At 38.6% G+C, this 15,504-nt stretch overlaps 1 long non-coding RNA gene and 1 other non-coding gene across 5 annotated transcripts in view; one reads left to right on the top strand and one right to left on the bottom strand.

The window, feature by feature from the left end:
• Window positions 1-15,504, top strand: part of LOC113618233 (uncharacterized) — an 87,799-nt gene that overhangs the window by 60,143 nt on the left and 12,152 nt on the right. For all 4 annotated transcript variants that reach the window (XR_003431937.1, XR_003431935.1, XR_003431936.1 and 1 more), the window contains exons 3-4: window positions 7,630-7,705; window positions 15,021-15,126. This is a non-coding gene — a long non-coding RNA (uncharacterized LOC113618233). The remainder of the gene's footprint in view (window positions 1-7,629; window positions 7,706-15,020; window positions 15,127-15,504) is intronic.
• On the bottom strand, window positions 11,820-11,892 carry TRNAR-CCU (transfer RNA arginine (anticodon CCU)). The gene has a single exon. It is a non-coding gene; the product is annotated as a tRNA-Arg (tRNA).

The raw sequence follows: 15,504 nt of genomic DNA, 5'->3' as shown, positions 1-15,504 counted from the left end.
TGCACCTAGAACCCGTGCTCCGCAATAGGACAAGCCACTGCAATGAGAAGCCTGCGCACTGCAACGAAGAGTTACCCCCGATCTCCACAACTAGAGAAAGCCCGCTCGCAACAACGAAGACCCAATGCAGTCAAAAATAAATAAATAAAATAAATTAATAAAAAAATTAAAAAAATAAAACCAAGTCTGTTTGAATCCAGAGTCTGGCATCTTATTGCCTCTCTCTGGTTCTTACTTGTACTCTGGCTTTTTGAATCCTCTCTTCCTTTTCTTCTTTCTCTCTTTTTTTTTTTCTCAATTTCTGTATCAGTTTCTATTCTCTCTCTCTCTCTCTCTCTCTCTCTCTCTCTCACCACATATGTTTATCTATGGATAGCTTTCTTCACATTCTCCAAGGGGTCCACTATTTAGAGAAGTTTCATTGCCAAAGAACCTTGCCAAGCCCAGATTCAAAGGCTGAATCTGCGTGGAATCTGCGACTCCAACCACTAGGTCATTGCCTCAGGTCACTGCCCAGCTGCTGAGCACATCCCAGACTCACAGACTCTGCGTGGGCTGGGGCTGTCCATGCATTTTGTCACTGGGACTTGAAAACAGCAATTTTTAACTTCAGAAGCAGTGTTTAGAAATGGCTGCCACTTAGAGTTTATCGACTAGTTTGTATGAACATATGCTATCAATATAAATAATTTGCATCAGAGATTTGCTTGGGTTCTCCTGTAGAGACACTCTGCATGCTCCAGAAATTGTGAAGATCAAAAGATTATGCAAGCAGCAGTGGCACGTCTTCCTTTGCTTTAACACATATATACATGCTTCTAATAGCTAACATTTCGGTAATGACTGTGTACAAAACACATGCTAAGTGGTTTACATACATTATCTTATTTAACCAAGTGTTACAGGGGCTAAACAATAGCCCAACTGTCTCTTACTGGTACTTGGCAGAGCCAGCTCTCTAATACAGGTGCACTTCATGTCAGGGCTTCATGTCTCAACCCTTCTGTTCTCGGTGACAAGCGCTAGGCCATCCTTGACAGAGATGAAAACAGCCCAGCAAGGAACTTGGAATCCAGTAGCAAAGATTTTTTAAATCTTTACAAGTATAACAACAAAGGACAGAATGCAACCTAATATTACCCTCTCTGTCCAATGGATAAAGAGTAGTAATGATTTCTTTAAAAGAGAAAATCTTTAATTTGTGTGTGACGCTCTTAAAAAAAAAAAAAGAACTTGGAGAAAAGAGGAAACCACAGAGCATTCTCTAAGATGGGCAGCCTTCCAAACATCACAATTACTTCTGTGGAAAGCAGAGCTAAGGCTGAGGGGGTGAAAGTCCAGAAAGTCAATGTCCAGGGTGGGTTTAAAACTTGTTATGTGCATCTGGAGATAAAGAAGTCAAAGGGCCAAGGAAAGATTAGAGTTAATGACCCACATGGTAGTCAACCCTTAATACTGGAGGGGTGGCTGCTACCAACGAAAGAGCACAGAGGCTGAGAATTCGAGAATTAACTACTAACACTGGAGACCCTTGAAGGCTGAGACCTTTCCTTGGTTTATTTTGTTTTGCTATAAATCATTTACTTAATACACTGTAGTTCTTAAGATAGTACATGCTGTATTAATTTATGACCATTATCAGGTTGAGGGAGAAAACACAAAGTTTGTATACAAAAGAAAATATCTCCCAAATTGTTTTATTTAGATACATGATTGAGTGTAGGAAATCAATGCCAAGACTCATTTTTAAAGGGTTGCCTAAACTCCAACAGTGTTTAAGTGATTCTAAATCCCAGTCAAATTGCAATGGAGTGGTCTCCCCCATCAAAATTATACTTTTCATAAATGTCTATCCATTGTGACTTTAAAACATACTCAAAAGTTTTGGAAGAATACAGAGCTAGGGAGTTCAGTAGCTTGGTGAGAGAATCGTAAGAACTAGACCTTCTTCAATATATGTTCATCAAAAACTCTATTTTTTCAATATGAGAACATTTATTCTTCTAATTCATTTTCCACTTACAATCATATCTCTTAGTTGGGATGCTTCATGGAATGGTAAAAAAAAAAAAAAGCTATAATGCAACTATTTCTCAGAAAAAGAAGTTTGTTTATACTACATTTGCCCTTTAAGGGTTATCTGATTGCAATTATCTTTCTCCAAAAAAATCTTGCTAGAACTTGCAAAGTTCTAACAGAAATTGGTATGGAGCAGTCAGGCAATGGCAAGTACAAGAGTGAAAAAAACGTAAGTCCTGACTTTGAAAAGTATTTACATACATTCCAGTGCATTCCAAACACATAAAGAATAAACTTAGCAAGGAAAGGCACTTCATGCCCAAAATTGAATCTTTGAAGCTGGGATCTGAATAAAAGAAACACTTCATGTTACTGCTACACGTAGAGAAACAAAGCAGAAATTGTAGGCCCAAATGCAGTGTTCCTGGAAGATTCGTGAGAGAGAAGGGCAAACATACACCAAGTAGATACTTCTCATAAGGACATGCTTTGCAATTTGAGCATTTTTGAACTTGCAATGGAATTTTAAAGCCATCCAGAAACAACAGATGTTTGAACCCAAATGATCCAACGTCTTGATGCCAAAATTAGGGCTCTGAAGAGGAACGTTAGAGTTGTAACATATGAAGAACTACTTCAGGAACTCTTCTCCAGGGAAACAGTTGAAAGAGACTTATTCTATGGCTTGCTGACCCATCCTTTTATATGTGCCTATTTATACTCCAAGTGATAAAAATTTCTGTCAAATGAAAATATTAATAAATAAATGCAAGTCTCTTTCCTAGGTGTAACTTCAATCTCCTCTCTCTCCCCTTTGAGCACTCTATCTCTAAATTGAATTATGAAACCAGGAGGAGGACTTTTCTAAACATTATTTATCCCCAAACTTTTACATATGAAAACCAATAACGGGTTATGGTTGAACCTACCCAGCACAGAATTATCTAGCTAATTAGTTGTAAGCAGCAAGTCAGATATTTCAAGAAAGCCAAAAAAAACTGGCCAATACCAACTCCCACCAACAATAAATAAGCAAACTCCACTTTACAAGGTACTTTTTTTTCCAGATTAAATAGGTAACAGATAAATGCCAAATCTCTGCTTTTACTTGGTTTAAAGGATATGTCGAGGTTGCTGTATAATTCTAAAACAAAGGTGTTGTTTTTTCATTACCTTGTCAGATCAACTTTTTCCCCACCTCTCTCTGTTAAACAAATAAATGCAACTTAGACATCAAATCCCTTTATTCAATATTCAAAGAAACTTTTTGTACATCTCATTCACCAACTAAACTTCCCATCAAGTTAGCAAGGTTTATTGGTTTCCAGAAGGATGTTAGCATAAAGATATTTCTTACTTCAGCGACACAACTACTATAAAATAGCGCCTGTGAGGAGAAAGTGGCAGTATGGTCATGGTTCCAAAAGGGAGCCAGGAGCTCAAATTGTAAGTGCATTTTAAAAATAGCATAGCAGCTATGATTATAATTTAGCTCCACAGCATGTAAGCGTGGTATGAACAGGAAATGGGAGTACATCTTCTGAGCCTGATAAGATTCTCTAATGTAAGACATATGCTCTGTATCTTAGCTGGAGAGCTAGACCTAGCCAGAAAGAAGAAAAGCATATATGTTTATCTTTAATCCAAAGATTAAACCTATCAACCTTGGAAGATTTTTTTGAATTGCTATTGAATTAAGTGATGAAGTCAATGCAGCATACATTCAAAAGTGAAAAAAAAATACCTTTATAAAAATACCTTTATTAAAAATGAAAATTTGAAGTAACTTCCAGAGGAAAATTAATTAAGTGAGCTACGCGTACTAAGACTGTGTTATCTCAGTGCAAGCTCCGAAGGGCAGAGCCTCTCCTTAGAGAAGTCAGTGCTAATCAGGGTACACTCCAGACAAAAGTTGAATTCACTAAGGCTCACATGTTTTAAGAACATTTTACAATGTCAATAATTATTCCTAATTCTATTTATGACAAATAGAAACGTGACAAAATGCCCTTGAGTTTACTCCTACATTCTAGGAAGGAACTGATTGTTTAAGCATATGTTTCCAGATTAGCATTGTAGAGAATGTATAAGATAAAGCAACAAGGCTTAGCAATAGATACATGACAGTACGTCAAAGTACAGATTGACTTATTACATCACCCAATTTTATTGTCCACATTAGAGACAATGAAAAGGAGCTGATACCAGTGCCTATCATCAAAATACAAATTTTGATTTATTACCCTTTGATGCAAATCATAGTAAAGAAAACCTTTAACAGCTGGAAAAGAAACCCCCCCAAAAAAGTACTTTAGTTTCTAGGCTCTGTTCCTTTACAAACAGTAGGTTAGGAGATTTTTCTGGTTATTCAGTATAAGAATAATTTGCTCATTCAACAAAAATTTATCAAGTGCTTCCTATGCATGAGGCATTGTTGTAATGGCCAGGGCTATAGCAGTAGGAAAGACAGACAAGGAGCTTACATTCCAGTAGAAATCATTCAGTAAATACATAAACAAGAGACCTTGAAGGGTAATGAGTGCTGTTAAGGGAATGAAAGGATGATGTGTAGAGAAAAACAGAATAGGTGGGGACCGTTTTAAATAGGATGGTCAAACAAAGGCTTGCTTGAGCTGAGACCTAAATGATGAGAATCCAAATGGGTGAACACACAGGAGAATGTTCTAAGGGTAGAGGTAAGAGCTAGTACCAAAGGTCCTGCGATCAGAACAAACTTGACTTCTTCAAGGAATAGAAACAAATTCAGTGAGGCCAAAACATGGTGATTGATGGGGAGCGGGGAAGAGAGGAGGTTGGGGAGTCAGTAAGGAGCCAGATCATATAGGACCTATTGCTGTACCTTGGTAAGAGGTTTGGATTTCTTTTAAGGAATAATGAAAAGTCATTGGAGAATTTTATGTGACCTTGATTTGATTTTTGTGTTTTTTTAATTATAAAATATTTCAGGTATCCAAAAATGTATGGATAACAAGCATATGGATACTGCAAGAAATTAGATTCAGTGAAATCCCCATGGTACCCTTCTCAATCCTATTCCCCTCCCTCTTTTTTCTTTTTTTTTAAGATTTATTTATTATTTATTTATTCATTTTATTTATTTTTGGCTGCATGGGGTCCTAGTTGCGGCACGCAGGATCTTCGTTGAGGCATGTGGGATCTCTCTTTGCCACGCGTGGGCTTCTCCCTAGTTGTGGCGTGTGGGTTTTCTCTTCTCTAGTTGCGGCGTGCAGGCTCCTGAGCGCGTCAGCTCTGTAGTTTGCGGCACGCAGGCTCTAGTTGAGGCACACCAGCTCAGTAGTTGCGATACACTGGCTTAGTTGCCCTGCAGCATGTGGGATCTTATTTCCCTGACCAGGGATCAAACCCGCGTCCCCTGCATTGTAAGGTGGATTTTTTACCACTGGACCACCAGGGAAGTCCCTCCCCTCCCTCTTTAAAGGTAACTCCTATTCTGAATTTTATGTTTATAATATTCATTCATGTTTTTGTGCTTTTACCACACACACACACACACACACGCATACATGTCCATAAACAATGTGTGTAACACTGCTTTGCTTTTTTAAATTAAGGTATAATTGATATTGCATGTTTTTAAACTTTATATGAATGGTACCATACTGTACCTATTCTGCAACTTGCTCTTTTTCCCCTCTGTTGTATTTTTTTGAGATTTATTCATTCATATGGAGTTCTTATTCATTTATTTTAAACAATTGTTTAGTATTCTTTTATATTAAAATACCACAATTTATCCATTCTTTGGCTGATGGACATTTATGTTGTCTTCAATGCTTCTGTTCATATCTCCCTGAGCAGGTAATGGAATATAGAGAGACAAGAGCGGAAACGTGAAAACCAGTTAGAAGACTCTTCAGAGTGCAGCAGAAAGCCAGCGGTGGCTAGGGCTAAGATAAAGCAACTGAGATGAATAGACATGGAGAAATTTGGTATACATTTTGGAAATGCAGCTGATTGGACTTACAAATGGATTGATAGGGAGGAGGGGTTGCAGAGAGATGGTTAGAAATCAAGGATGAATTGGCCTTGAGCTATTTTGGCCTTGAGCTATTTTTCGAGGGCATCTAGAAGCCCAAATCTTAGGACTTCAAAAAGTAACATGTGATGTGATACCTTTCTTCTCTAGTACCTTCTCTAGTACCTTTCTTCTCTAGTACCTTCTCTAGTACCTTACAATATTAGGTACTTCATAAAATTCTGTTGAATGAAAAATAATTGAATAAATCATAGACTTTAGGGCTTCCCTGGTGGCGCAGTGGTTGAGAATCTGCCTGCTAATGCAGGGGACACGGGTTCGAGCCCCGGTCTGGGAGGATCCCACATGCCGCGGAGCAACTAGGCCCGTGAGCCACAACTACTGAGCCTGCGCGTCTGGAGCTTGTGCTCCACAACAAGAGAGGCTGCGATAGTGAGAGGCCCGCACATCGCGATGAAGAGTGGCCCCCGCTTGCCACAACTAGAGAAAGCCCTAGCACAGAAACGAAGACCCAACACAGCAAAAATAAATAAATTAATTAATTAAAATAAATTTGTTAAAAAATAATAATAATAATAGACTTTACAATTGGTTCTCTATGGTATACTGGGATTATATTGAGATTTAGTTATATGACAACCTAGAATATTTTCAGATGAAATGAAATGAAGTGGGGTTTTGTTAAAATAATCAAGAGGGGAATGTGTGTGTTTGAGGATTATTAGTAAAACAAGATTGACTCTATGTTAAACATTTTTTTTTTTTTTTTCTTTTTTGCGGTACGCGGGCTCTCCTGTTGCGGAGTACAGGCACCAGACGCGCAGGCTCAGCGGCCATGGCTCACGGGCCTAGCCGCTCCGCGGCGTGTGGAATCTTCCCAGACTGGGGCACGAACCTGCGTCTCCTGTATCGGCAGACGGACTCTCAACCACTGCGCCACCAGGGAAGCCCTGTGTTAAACATTTTTGAAGCTGAGTGATGGGTATATAGAAATTGCACTTTTGTGAATGTATGAAAATTACCATGATAAAAAGTGTAAAAAGAGATAAGAAAAAATTTTAGCTATCTTCCCATCAGGATGTGAGTTGCCCCAATATGGCGTCAAGTAAACATAACCACTCCACGTAAGTAGGTTGTCAGAAAATTCAGGCGGTCCAGGCAAAGTTCTTAACCTTTTGGGGTTTACAAATTCCTTAGAGAATTTGATGAAACATGTGAAAACTTTTCCCAGAAAAAAAAATACACATATACACAATTTTGCATAAATAAATCAGGATTTTTAAAATTTTTTTAAAGCTGATGTCATAGACCAGGTTAAGAAATCCAGATAAGGACTTTCTTGGTGGTCCAGTGGGTAAGACTCTGTGCTCCCAATGTAAGGGGCCCAGGTTCAATCCCTGGTCAGGGAACTAGATCTCATATGCATGCCACAACTAAAGTCCACATGCTGCAACGAAAAAAAAAGATCCCGCATGCTGCAACTAAAGATCCTGCATGCCACAACGAAGATCCCACGCAACTAAGACCCGGCGCAGTCTAAATAAATAAATATATATATATATATATATATGTTTTTTGTGTTTTTTTTAAAGAAAGAAAGAAAAGAAATCCAGATAGACTCAGGAAAAGACCTCACTGAAGTCTGACTTCAGCACTACGAGTTCTCAGGTAATTTGTTAATACAGAATTTTGTCCTATTAGTTTTTTTTAATGTTCTACTTTCCACAGTTGGTGCTTACATTCCTACCTAGAGTTTGCAGCTGGATGACTGAAGTTTGAGTCTTGTTTTTATCACTTTAAAGATGATGATCCTGCAAAATTACTTAATCTTTCTAAGCCTCAGCTTCTTTATCTGTAAGTTTGAAATAGGAATACACCTAGTGCTATTGGTGATAAAAATGAGCTAATATAATTGAAAGTTCTTGGTAAGATTTAAAGAGCACTATAAATTGGTGGTAAAATTTTATGCTTATTATGTGCCAAGAACTCTTCTAAACACTTTAAGTACCATTATTAACCTCATTTTTACACATGAAGAAACTAAGACACACAGAAGTTAAGTAACATGCTTAATGTCATATGGCTAATAAGGGGTTGAATTAGAATTTGAGCCCAGCCAATCTGACTCTAGAGTGTATGCTCTTAATCTTTATGCTGTGAATTTTAGTATTCACCCTGAATATAATACCCCTCCACTGCTCCATGATGTAATATTGTGCGCATCTGATGAATACTCTCAACCTAGGCCTGAGAGGAAAACTGTAATTCAAGTAGCAGCCAAATTCTAAGGGACAAAAAATGATGCCATGAGACTTCCCTGGTGGCGCAGTGGTTAAGAATCTGCCTACCAATGCAGGCGACACAGGTTAGATCCCTGGTCTGGGAAGATCCCACATGCCACGGAGTAACTAAGCCTGTGAGCCACAACTACTGAGCCTGTGTGCCACAACTACTGAAGCCCATGCGCCTAGAGCCCGTGCTCCACACAAGAGAAGCCACCATACTGAGAAGCCCATGCACTGCAACAAAGAGTAGCCCGCGCTCATCACAACTAGAGAAAGCCCTAGCGCAGCAACAATGCAGCCATAAATAAATAAATAAATATTTTTAAAAAAATGATGCCACCTTGTCTTATTTTTTAATTTAAAAAAATTAAAGTTTTTAATTATAATTAATTAATTAATTTTTTCTTTTTGTGGTACGCAGGCCTCTCACTGCCGCGGCCTCTCCCGCTACGGAGCACAGGCTCCGGATGCGCAGGCTCAGCGGCCACGGCCCACGGGGCCAAACGCTCCGCGTCACGCGGGACCCTCCCAGACCGGGGCACGAACCCGCGCCCCCCGCATTGGCAGGCGGACTCCCAACCACTGCACCACAAGGAAAGCCCTAATTTTTTATGTTGTTAATTTTTTTCTATGTTTAGTATTTATACTGTAAGATTTGATTTGATTTGATTTGATTTAAGTTCTTTTTTTGGAGAAGTTGTTAACTCCGGGGGTGGGACAGGGAAAATAAAGTGATTCTGGAGCATCTTGTGATGCCAAGAAAAGTAAGGAAGTACTCAAAAACCAATGGCAGGGGCTTCCTTGGTGGCGCAGTGGTTGAGAGTCCGCCTGCTGATGCAGGGGACACGGGTTCAGGGAGATCCCACATGCCGCGGAGCGGCTAGGCCCCTGAGCCATGGCCGCTGAGCCTGCGCGTCCGGAGCCTGTGCTCCGCAATCGGAGAGGCCACAACAGTGAGAGGCCCGTGTACCGCAAAAAAACAAAAAACAAAAAAACAATGGCAGCATATCAAAAAGACATAGGGGCAAACTAGAAAGGACTTTCAGTGACCAAAGATGAAACAATTTGAGCAAGAAATAAATAACAATAGGATTGGATTATAATCCATAGAATAAAATAAATATCCATGAATCTTATTGATATTAATAAATTTTAAAATAAATGGGAGTGAAGAGACAGTCTATCTTACATAAAAATTCCAATTAATAAATGTGGAAGAAATGAGGAAAATACTGAAACAGAACACCACAGTAATATTTGTTGCAGGCAAGATCCATCAGTGGATAATAAAATCAGTGGAATAGAAACAGGGTATTTTCATAATCTTAAAGTGTCTCCCCCAAATATTTATTAATTATAAAGGTAAAAATAGTGGAGAAACCTGGCAAATAGCACCTTAACCAAGTGATGGGAGTTAACATCACTGGTATAAGATACCAATATCATGAACTCCTGGATTATGATGTCCTAAGAAGGACACATCACTTCTGTGAATTCTGATCAAAAATGCATAAAACTCAATTTAATCATGAGAAAATAGCAAATTCTATAGAAAACCTAACTAATATTCTTCAAAAGTGTCAAAGTCATGAAAGACAAGGAGAGACTGAGGAATGATTCACATTGTTGGAGACTAAGCAGAGCTGACAACTACATGTGAGATCCTGGACAGGATCGTGGAAAAGGATGATAGGGAAAACAGGGTAACCCAAAGAAAGTCTGTAGATTAATTATTGTTATTCTCTATTATTAGCAATTATAGCAATGTTAATTTCTTAGTTTTGATCATTATACTGTGGGTCATGTAAATTGTTAAATGTTAGGGGAAGGAACATCAAGTGTACACAGGAGCTCTCCTGTTCTATGTAACTTTTCTATAAGTCAAATTATTTCAAAATAAAAAAAGTTACAAGCAAAACATAAACCCTGGGTTTCCCTGGTGGCGCAGTGGTTGAGAGTCCGCCTGCCGATGCAGGGGACGCGGGTTCGTGCCCCGGCCCGGGAGGATCCCACATGCCGCGGAGTAGCTAAGCCTGTGTGCCACAACTACTGAGCCTGCGCTCTAGCACCTGCGAGGCACAACTACTGAGCCCGCGCGCCTAGAGCCTGAGCTCCACAACAAAAAGAAGCCACCACGTTGAGAAGCCTATGCACCTCAACGAAGAGTAGTCCCTGGTCGCCGCAACTAGAGAAAGCCCGTGCACAGCAACGAAGACCCAACGCAGCCAAAAATAAATAAATAAATAAAAATAATTTTAAAAATATAAGTAATGCAAGGAAAAGAAAAAGTAATGCAAGTGTTAGAAGATATAAAAAAAAGGATACCAGTTACAAACAGCCTTTCTCCTTTCTCCTTGATTTAATCAGAAGTTTTCAATTAGAATGACAAAGAGAATAATTTTCTGAGTAAATAGATTTTATTTAAAGTTGTATCAGTTTGCCACCTAAAATCAGCACACAAATGCCCAAGGTAAGGGACCATTCTTTGTGGAAGGTGGCTCTATTCTAAAGGGACCAATCGAGTGAGGGCTTATGTGAGATTAGACAGCTCAGTCTGTCTTGATCATTCTCATGCCTTAAATGTCATCTCTTCTCTTCTGTAATCTCCTACCTCCTCTTGATTACCTCTCATTTCTCTCTCTAACCCCTATAGAATTATTTTTACTTCTTGTAACACTCCTTAGTGCATACCTCTTTAATAGCACTTAAAATATAAATTCATCATTATTTTTCTCCAATTCTGTGTCCTTCACTTAAATTTTAATTATGTAGGGCATCAGGGAGTGTATAATAGCATATTTATATCTCCAGACCTCTTACCAATATCTAACAAGATGGTAGGCCCACAACAAACTGTTGAATTATTAAACTAAGAAAATTACAGAAATTAGAGGGGGAGAAAAGAACAGTGTGATTTTCTGCCATCCCTGAAGCCATGATTTTGTCCTCACCTGTGTCTGAAAAGCTTATTATTATTCAGATCCTTTATAAAATCTTCCCAAACACACATGAGGGTTCTCCATGAAGATGAAAAGTAAATAGCAATCCTTTCTTCAGAAGCTCTCAGAATTAATTTGCTTCCTCAAGCAATTATAATATATCACTCTTCCTTTGCAGAATATTTGCTAAAACATGGTTGGATGCCTCCATTGTAGATGTTATTGCCATATTTTTGTGGCTTGCTTATAAAGTGAGGTCAGTGCTAAGGTCACTTCTCTGTACCTGGGTGATGATCTCTGCTCTCCACAGAAAGGATGAGGGCCTGTCCTAGCTGACATTAGGTTAAGACGGTAAAGGATGGCAAAGGAAACACACTACAGAGCAATATTCTTTTTTTTTTTTAAGGAAAGCTAATTAAAAAAAAATATTTATTAATTAATTTATTTTTGGCCGCACCATGTCTTCATTGCAGCATGCGGGATCTTTTTAGTGTGGCATGTGGGATCTTTAGTTGCAGTATGTGGACTTCTTAGTTGCGGCATGCATGTGGGATCTAGTTCCTCGACCAGGGCTCGAACCTGGGCCCCCTGCATTAGGAGCGCAGAGTCCTACCCACTGGACCACCAGGGAAGTCTCAGAACAATATTTTTACTAGAAGCCAGAAATGTAACCTTCCTTGGACATCTCTTGAGATGGTTAATAGCAGTTTCTTTTGAGTATATAATTATGTCTAGATAGAAGTCAACCTGTTAACAACTATTGCATTTGAGAACAAGATTCAACATATGAGTACAAGACCTAACATGGGGGCACATGGCAAGCATCCCTGAGATACTGAGCTAAAATTACCTCTACCTTATGAAATTATTATACAGAAATCAATAGCTTTCATACACACAAAAAACACGTAAGAAATATAATGGAGGGACTTCCCTGGTGGTGCAGTGTATAAGACTTCACACTCCCAGTGCAGGGGACCCAGGGTTCGATCCCTGGTCAGAGAACTAGATCCCGCATGCATGCTGCAGCTAAGAGTTTGTGTGCCACAACTAAAGAGCCTGCCTGCTGCAACTAAGACCCAGAGCAACCAAATAAATAAATAAAATATTTTAAAAATGTATATAATGGAAGAAAAGAATCTGTTATAATAAGCCATAATATATATATATAATTCTTCATTCATTATAAACGTTACTAGAACTTGAAAACCACACTCAGATACCAATTTTCTCCTATCAGACAGGCAAAAACCCAAACATTTTACAACATGCTCTGTTGGCATAGCTGTCAGAAAACAGGTACTCTTATACATATAGTATAAAGTGACATAGCCCCTATGGAAGATAATTTGGCAATAGTGCAAAATTACAAATGCATTTATTTTTAGCTTCCCAATGCCTATTCTGGAAGTTTATGCTTTATACCAGCAATGTGTAAAGTAGCTGATGTGCACTGTTACTCATTTCAGCATTGTTAGTAATAGCAGACAGCTGGGGGAAAAATCAAGCATTCATCAAAAGATGCTTTGTACAAAACATATTTGTACAAAAACAAATTATATAGATCTCAATTGAGGGACATTTTACAAAATACCTGACTGGTATTCCTCAAAGCTGTCAAGGTCAACAAAACCAAGGAAAGTCTAAGAAACTCTCACGACCAAGAGGAACCTAAGGAGACATGATGAGTAAATGTAATATGATTTCCTGGAACAGAAAATGGTAAAACTAAGGAAATCTGAACAAAATATAGACTTTAGTTAATATTAATGTATTGATACTAGCTCAATAATTGTAACAAGTATACCATGCTAAAATAAAATGTTAATAATAGGGGAAAACAAATAGATGGGAATTCTCTGTATTATATTCACAATATTTTTGTAAATATAAAACTGTTCTTAAGAAATGAAAGTTAGGGCTTCCCTGGTGGCGCAGTGGTTGAGAGTCCGCCTGCCGATGCAGGGGACACGGGTTCGTGCCCCGGTCCGGGAAGATCCCACATGCCGCGGAGCGGCTGGGCCTGTGAGCCATGGCCGCTGAGCCTGCGCGTCCGGAGCCTGTGCTCTGCAGCGGTAGAGGCCACAGCAGTGAGAGGCCCGCGTACCGAAAATAAATAAATAAATAAATAAAAACAAAAAAGAAATATCATTTTGCGGTGGAGATTTTTATTATGATAATATTAATTGACAAATGGAGAAAAATCAAAAGATGGAAAGATTTGTCTTTTGGTATCATGCAATATTGAGATTTTCTGAAATTCAAGGTCATATTAAAATAAAGCAGAATTGGTTGATTTTTATTATTATTTAGTGCAGTTTTTACATAGTGTGTGATTTAAAACGTAGTCTCTAGAGAGGAGGGAGGGAGGGTAGCGAGAATGGAGACTTTTACCCTTCAGTTGGCACTACTCTTGACCGTTGGATTTTTTATTTTTATCATGTAGATATATTGCATATATGTTAAAACAACAACAAAAATTAAAGAGCTTCTAATAGTCCCATAAGCAAATACAGAATTTTGAATGTTGAATTTAATTATCATCTATATTTCTTTTGGTTCCCAGATGAAGCATTACCAACACAACATATTAGGCAAAGTGATAAATACAAAAACTCTATTTTTTCTTAATGGCAACATTCATATTTGAAGCAAGCTGTCAGTAGCAAACAGCTTTGCTTGAGTAGCCTGGCTTAGCAGATGTCTTTGTTAGGAATGTGACAATTATCACCATTATTTATTTCACTGAATATCAAGTGGTACAGAGGGAAGCCAAGTCCTCCTCAATAGTGCATGTGGTTAATTACATCATGCTCTCCTCACATGCCTTATTCTTTGTTACTTGCTCTTGAAATTATCATAAAAAGACATATCTGACTGACTTAAAACCAAATGCAGTTCAAAGTTACTATCAGCTATCACACAAAACTATGTAGACTACATGGGGAAAAGGAAATTATTTTTTTCCAGCCAATTTACTTGCTGTTTAATAGTATTAGGTAACATTTTTTGAGGGCTTAGTCTATACCAGAGAGTGAGTAAGCATTTTACATGCATTATCTCTCTTCATTATAATCAGAAACTCCCCTGATATTTGCATATATATTCTTTCACCTACACTGTGCTGTCCTTTTAACATGTTATCATTTGTTACACTAGTCAATGACTTGTTTTGATATTATAAAAATCATGAATTTTTATCCATTGAATATTTCCAACTATGGAAGTTCTATTATGAATGGAAAATTTATATTACAATAAAGACCAAATCATTGAGGAAAAAAACATAAAAATCTTGCTCCCCCAAATAAGCTAAATTTTATTCTTAATTCTATAAATTTACTTAAGGCAACTCTTTCTATAGAATTCAAGAATTCAATAAACAATAAAGCACTCACTATGGGAGCACTTTATATTCATTAGGTTGGATAGAAAAATGAATTTAGTCTGTCCCTCTCTTCTTTTTTTTTTTTTTTTTTGCGGTACGCGGGCCTCTCACTGTTGTGGCCTCTCCCGTTGTGGAGCACAGGCTCCGGACACGCAGGCTCAGCGACCATGGCTCACGGGCCCAGCCGCTCCGCAGCATGTGGGATCTTCCCGGACCGGGGCACGAACCCACGTCCCCTGCATCGGCAGACGGATTCTCAACCACTGTGCCACCAGGGAAGCCCTGTCCCTCTCTTCTAAGTGTATGGTCTAATGGAGAAGAGAAACAAACAATTGGATGCCAAACTAATTGTGCTAAATTCTGTGTTCCAGATATCAACCAAGTACTTAATAATGCGGGGAGGCTGTTGTTTTGACTTTGGTGGTGGAGAAAGAGCATTTTGGAGGAGAATGATGTGAATTAGGCTTTGAAGACCAGGTAAACTTACAAAAGCTGATCTGGAAGGAAGGGTGAGTGACAGAGGAAATAGTTTAAAAAAAGCAACTGAGCATAGGACCTGTTTGGACTTGTCGCATGCCAGGGTGCAAGAATTTAGTGGGAGATAAGACTAGAGTGATGGATTTAGACCAAATCATGGAGGGCTTTGACAGTAGAAGGCAATGGGTAGGAAAAGAAAGTCCGAGCTCAAAGTGACACACCTTTGGAATATGACTAGCACTAGTGTTCAGAAAAGCCAACATTTAAGGTATTACTGGGGAAAGACAATTAAATGAACCAAAGAAAGGGAAAGGGTTATTGTTGTTGTTGTTTAATGCAAAAGCACTTAACATGTGAATAGCAAAGTTGATTTGCTAT

Source organism: Aethalodelphis obliquidens, unplaced genomic scaffold (assembly GCF_003676395.1).
Source record: "Aethalodelphis obliquidens isolate GAN/ISIS:26980383/991018 unplaced genomic scaffold, ASM367639v1 scaffold5, whole genome shotgun sequence".
Classification (NCBI taxonomy): domain Eukaryota; kingdom Metazoa; phylum Chordata; class Mammalia; order Artiodactyla; family Delphinidae; genus Aethalodelphis; species Aethalodelphis obliquidens.
Note: the sequence above shows the minus strand (reverse complement) of the source record. Positions and strands in the feature narration are given on the sequence as shown.